General features: G+C 38.5%; 1 non-coding gene across 1 annotated transcript; it reads left to right on the top strand.

The window, feature by feature from the left end:
* Positions 1–270: 270 nt before the first annotated feature.
* Positions 271–375, top strand: LOC145577118 (small nucleolar RNA R71). Its single transcript, XR_014098607.1, has one exon. It is a non-coding gene; the product is annotated as a small nucleolar RNA R71 (small nucleolar RNA).
* The last annotated feature ends 5,730 nt before the right edge of the window (positions 376–6,105 follow it).

The raw sequence follows: 6,105 nt of genomic DNA, 5'->3' as shown, positions 1-6,105 counted from the left end.
CACTTGTGTTCAACTTTGAAAGCCCTTTTGTGAGTTGCTCAATTTGATGTTGCAATTGATCGACCTTTTCCAATTCATACATCCCACCTTTCTTCGGTGCACTCCTTCTCCTACCTCCCCAAGAGTAGTTCTTTGCTACCTCCTCGATTGTTGCTTCCACTTGATTTTGAGGGATCTTGATTAGTTGACCACCCGCCCCCGCATCCAAGTTGGCTCTAGACATGGGCTCCAAACCATCGTAGAAAAATCTCATGAGCAAACTTTGATTGTATTCATGGTGAGGACATGCTTGTACCAACTCTTTGAACCGCTCCCAAGCTTCATCAAGACTCTCATCCGCTTCTTGTTCAAATGATGCAATCTTCCTTCTCATCTCGGCGGTCTTCTCCTCGGAAATGAACCTCTTCAAGAATGCCTTAACTACCTCCCTCTAAGATGTGAGTGAGTTAGGCTTCACTTGCTTCAACCACTTCTTTGCTCTACCCGAAAGAGATTGTCGAAATAAATGCATCCGGATGTACTCTTGAGAAACTTGGTTGGTTTGAATCATGGCACATAGCTCAAGGAATCTATCAAGGTGCTCTATGGGATCTTCACTTGTAGAACCCGAAAATTGCTCCGATTGAACCATTCTTGTATATTGGGGATGAATTGTGAAGTTAGTCTCCGTGACGGGTAACAAAATCCCTCCCGTGAGCTCATAATCCTCCGGATTTCCAAACTCACGAAATAAAACATCATCTTCTTGTCCCGCCATTAATTCACTTTGCGAACTAGAAGAGTAAGAATCACTCCCACTATCAATTATAGCACCAAGTCCTCTTCCTTCTTATTGAAAAAGCCTACGGATTTGTCTTAAAGTTCGGTTGATTTCTTGGTCAATTTGATGGGTAGGTGGTCCTTGAGATCTTCTAAGCATTCACCAAAGCTAAGCAAACAATTAGCAATGACAAGTATGATAGAACAAAACAAAACAAAAAGAAAGCAATTAAAATTACTCTAACAAAAGCAAATTAGACACCAAACAAGCCGCTTCCCCGGCAACGGCGCCAAAATTTGATCGGGATTGAGTAGGTTGTTGGGACTACCAACCCAAATCAAATTAACTACTTATAACCTAAACTACCCTAATACAAATATAGGGGTAAGTATAGGGTCGAACCCAAAGGAAGCACGCAAGCTAAATATCAAATTCACTAAGCAAGAGTCAAGGAAAGGATAATTTTGTTGGTTTTTGGATAAAAAGCACTAAGACTACAAACAAGCAAATATAAAGAAGATTAAAAATCAAGAGAGAACGACGCTAGGGATACGAGGGTGTCAAACATGATTAGAAAGAGGTGAATAACGATAGTTATCATGAAGAACATGCCAAAGAACACAAGATCCTACCTAAACAATTCATTCTCATGCAATAGTCTAGGCAAATCAATGAAAGAGCCCTATGCTAATAGAATCATTCTCATGCATCCTATTAGGCACTAGCAAAATCAAGAGAATAAAGAGGCACAAATCATAGAACTCTATTTTAACAACTCATTTTCATGCAATCATCAAAATAGAGGTGAACTTAATCTAGTTCAAATCATTTTCATGCATTTAAACTAGAAGGCAATCAAATAAAGTGCAACAATAATCTCAAGCCATTAAAAATCATATCTTTCATCAATTTAAGGCATGTATTCAATCCAACCATCATCATTCATCCAACATTCAACACATATTTTCCACCCCCTTCCCCTAGCTAAGAAATTAGCCTAGAGAAGGGAGATTAAACATGATGATAAAACTAAATGAAAACAAAATAGACATGGAAGCAAACATGATCAAAAACAATGAAAATACCAAAGATGTCAATCCACAAAATAGATAGAAATAAACAACTAGAGTGCAAATAAACTAAGCTAAGAGAAAGGATTAGAGATTACTAAGTAGGCAATGGTAGAAAGATTAAAGCTTGCAAAGTTGCTTGATTGATTGAAATGAAACTTGAACCAAAGTTGCATACATGAAGATAACTTGAATAATACTACACTTTCTCTCTCTAAGATTAGGGTTTAATTGTCTTCTAAGATAAGGCTAGATGATCCACTAATCTACCCTACGACCTCTATATATAGGTCCCTTAAAAGATACAAAAATACGAAATAAAAAAAACTGAAACTCAGCGGTGCGCGCCCGCGCATATACACTGCGCGCCCGCGCAGATGTTGTGCGTGCGCCCTCGCAGATCTTGTGCGCCCGCAGATCTGTGGGTATGGGGAATTAGACCCATGGATGCGCGCCTTCTCCCTGCAATACTGCGCGCTCGCGCTTGAAGAGTGTGCGCCCGCACACAAGGCGCGCACAAGGCGCACACTACTCTCTGTTTTGGCTCTGCTTCTGCTGCTGTCTTGTGCGGGTTCTCCCAGGGCTGCGCGCCCGCACATATCAAAGGCACGCGCCCGTACACAGGGCACGCACAAGGCGCGCAAAACCTTATTTTTGAGTTCTGTTCTTGAAGCCTTCCTGTGCGGGTTCTCACAGTGATGCGCGCCCGCAGACAGGGGATTTTGGGGGTGTATTGCTCTTCTTCCAATGCCTTGATTCCTACAAAACAAAAACAAAGAAAACAAGGAGAAAGGCAAACAAAGAAAAGAAGAACAAAAAGGAGAGAAAAAGGGGACAAACAAGCTACAAATGGGAGGGAAAACCCGTAAAAAGAACACTAAATTGTGGCATAAATTCCACTCATCAGGAGCTTGCCCCAATTGATCTTTATGATAAACATATTTTGTCAATCTAGTGCTTAGTCACAATAGCCAACTCATACTTGTGTTTTGTCAGTTGCTTAATTACCAACAACCATAGCCTAGATCATAACTATCTTTGTTAACGCTAACAAAGGAATCTAAGCTGCTTCCTCCATTGATAGCTACTACCGACACCACCATCTTCATCATGCCCAAGCTTCATCCATTAAACCGTCTATGTTAAAGTGGAGAAATATGTGGAGAAAACGACTTATCCTTTCGTATTGATATTAATCACATATATACACAATACACAACAAGACCTAACTTGCCTAAAACTCCTTGCCAAAGATAAAATATTAACAAATATAACCAAGCTTACTCTAATACTCCCCTTCAAGTTGGAGCATGCAAATCACAAATTCCCAACTTGCGTAAAAGAAAAGCAAATTGTTGTCGTCCAAGAGCCTTGGGGAGAATATCTGGCAACTGATGATTCGTCGAAACATATGAAGTAGTAATATTGCCCTTTAACAACTCATCATGAACAAAATGACAATCTACCTCAACATGCTTCGTACGTTCATGAAACACCAGATTCTTAGCTATATACTGGGACGACTGACTATTACAAAACAACTACATAGGTTTTGAATGATTGACACCAAGAACAAACAACAACTGCTTCAACCATTTCAACTCACAAGTAGTGAACTCCATAGACCGGTATTCGGCTTCACCCGAGGGTTTCGATACGGTAGGTTGTTTTTTAGTCTTCCAAGAAACAGGGGAACGACCTAAAAATACAAAATAACCCGATAAAGAACGCCGAGTCAAAGGACACACCGCCCAATCACTGTCACAAAACGCCGTCAAGTGTAAATCCTTCAAAGGTCACAACAAGATGCCTTGTCCCGGACTACCCTTAAGGTAGCGTACGACATGGATGGCCGTATCCCAATGAGAAACCTGCGGTTCACTCAAAAATCGTGCCAAAACATGCAGTAAATAGATCCACTCTGGTCGAGTGATCGATAAATAAACCAAACATCCAACCAACTGACGATACTGTTCCGGTTGATTAAACGGCTCACCGGAAGCATGAGTAAGACGATGGTTCTGCTCCATCGGCGTGTCAATGAGTTTGCAAATGTAGGGAATATTTCAAGCATTATCCCAAACTTGAACCCCACTGTGATCATACACTTAAGCATGGTGGCGTCCAAAGGGAAGGAAACTAAAGCAAAAAAGTCGCCAACAAGTTTTAAGAACTTGTAAACCGTTCACAGGGTTTGTAAAAGGTTAGGCTAGAAAGAGGGAGAAAGAAAATAAGCTTTAGCTTAGAGAGAGAAGAATTAGAGAATTCTGGTTATTGAAAAATGGAGGTCTAGGGACCCTATTTATAAGAAAATAGTCCGGAATCGATAGAAAAGAATCAGAGTTCGAAAAGGAATAAAACACTCTTCTGTCGCCAGTGACAGAGCTCGTCGCCAGGCAACGAAACTGTCGTTTGGCGATGCAGAAGGTTTTCCACGCGTTTTCAACGCGGAATCTATTTTTTGATAAAATCAAGTCGTAAAATCCGTACGAAGGGTAAAATCGTAATTTCATTTAAAACACTTATTTTATTCCAAATAAAACTCATAAAACATAATTATCAATCCTAATCCCTTTAGGATTCAAAAGAACCTTCTAAAAGATTCCAGAAGACTATAATCAATCCTAATTGCATTAGGAATGATAATTCATAATAGGCCCTCCTCTAGATCATTGGGCCGCATCTAAGAACCAAACCGGGCCCAGTTTAGTATTTTGGCCATAACTTCCTCATTATTCATCGGAATTGGGCTTATAATATATCGTTGGAAAGCTCTTTTCGAGCCCAACCCAACTACACCATTATTGGACCCTTGTCATGGACCAAACTAAACTGGATTGACTATTTTCATAAAAAATAGAGCAGGTTTTTGAAAACAGAAAGAAAGGTTTTTATAAAAACTAACCACAACATTAGACTTTCCACACTTTCACTTCATTCGATTATGATTCGACGCGAAAGGTATTCATCACCGGGTTTGGTTTTGGGGAGACACATTTGGGTGTCTACAGCAACCCAACATTCCTGCCTCAGTCAAGATATCCAAAGTGTACTTTTGTTGAGAAAGAAAGATACCCTATGGACTACGAGTAACCTCAATGCCTAAGAAAAACTTCAGCTAACCCAAATCCTTCATATAGAAGCATTTGCACAGGTATAAATCCAACCTAAAAGAGATTGAACCTGCCCTAAAAATAGGCCTCTACTTTATTCTTCTTATATTCATGTGCGCTTTCTGACTAACATACAATCAATATATTAACCCTAAACCTATTTACTCTATGTTGGTTGAATATTAATGCACAACAAAACTATTATTGGCGATCACTTGAATTAAAATTATATTAGCCTAAATAAAATTATTAATTATCTTATTAAGCGTGATTACAAATACAAATTCCCTTTAAACCTGCAAGAGAAGGCGTAATCAAGCAATAACAATAATATCAAGCAACATAATAATATATTATTGAAACAACAAATCATCACCATAATATTCTCAATCTCAAAGCATAATAATATTAGCAAGATCCTAAGCATGATACTAACAAGATTAATAACAAATCCTAGCATGTCACTAAGCAATAAAGATCAAAGCTTTATCCCTAACATGTACTAGAAAGCAATAAAAGCATCCTAACATGACATTAGGGATTAAAATAATCTAAGCATGATTTCTATATCAAAAGAATAATTAAGCAATTAAATTACTTACTTCGATGCCTCGTATCTCTTTCTATCAAAACAATACACACGTTAGTAACTTCAAGGAAAATATTAAATTAAACAATTTATTTAAATAATTGAAATAAGGATTTGGGACTAAACCCTCAGAAATTATCAACCTTTCACATCTAGGGCGAAGGCAACTTCGAACTTGGCTAGGTGTACGTGTCTAGAACTCGTGAATGCGGTATTGTGTTTGTAAAAAGGCTAGGCTTAGAAAGAGGGAGAAAGAACAAGCTAATGCTTAAGAGAGAAGAGAATAGAATTAGATGATTGTTGATGATTGTTGGTGATTAGAAAACGGGGAATACGACCCTATTTATAGAGAAAAAATAGTCCGAAAATGATCAGAAAAAGACCGAATCCAATTTGGAATAAAACTACTTCTGTTGCGGCACGACAGCTTTGTCGTTTCGCGATGGTTCACGCGTTTTCTAAAATCTGTACAGAGTCCTTAATCTAATTAAATTAGACTAATTAACGTCCGTACTTATCTTTTAAAATCAGATTTAATTCTTTTTAAAACACTTGTTTTATTCCAAATAAAAT

Source organism: Chenopodium album, chromosome 13, assembly GCF_948465745.1.
Source record: "Chenopodium album chromosome 13, dcCheAlbu1.1, whole genome shotgun sequence".
Lineage (NCBI taxonomy): Eukaryota > Viridiplantae > Streptophyta > Magnoliopsida > Caryophyllales > Amaranthaceae > Chenopodium > Chenopodium album.
Note: the sequence above shows the minus strand (reverse complement) of the source record. Positions and strands in the feature narration are given on the sequence as shown.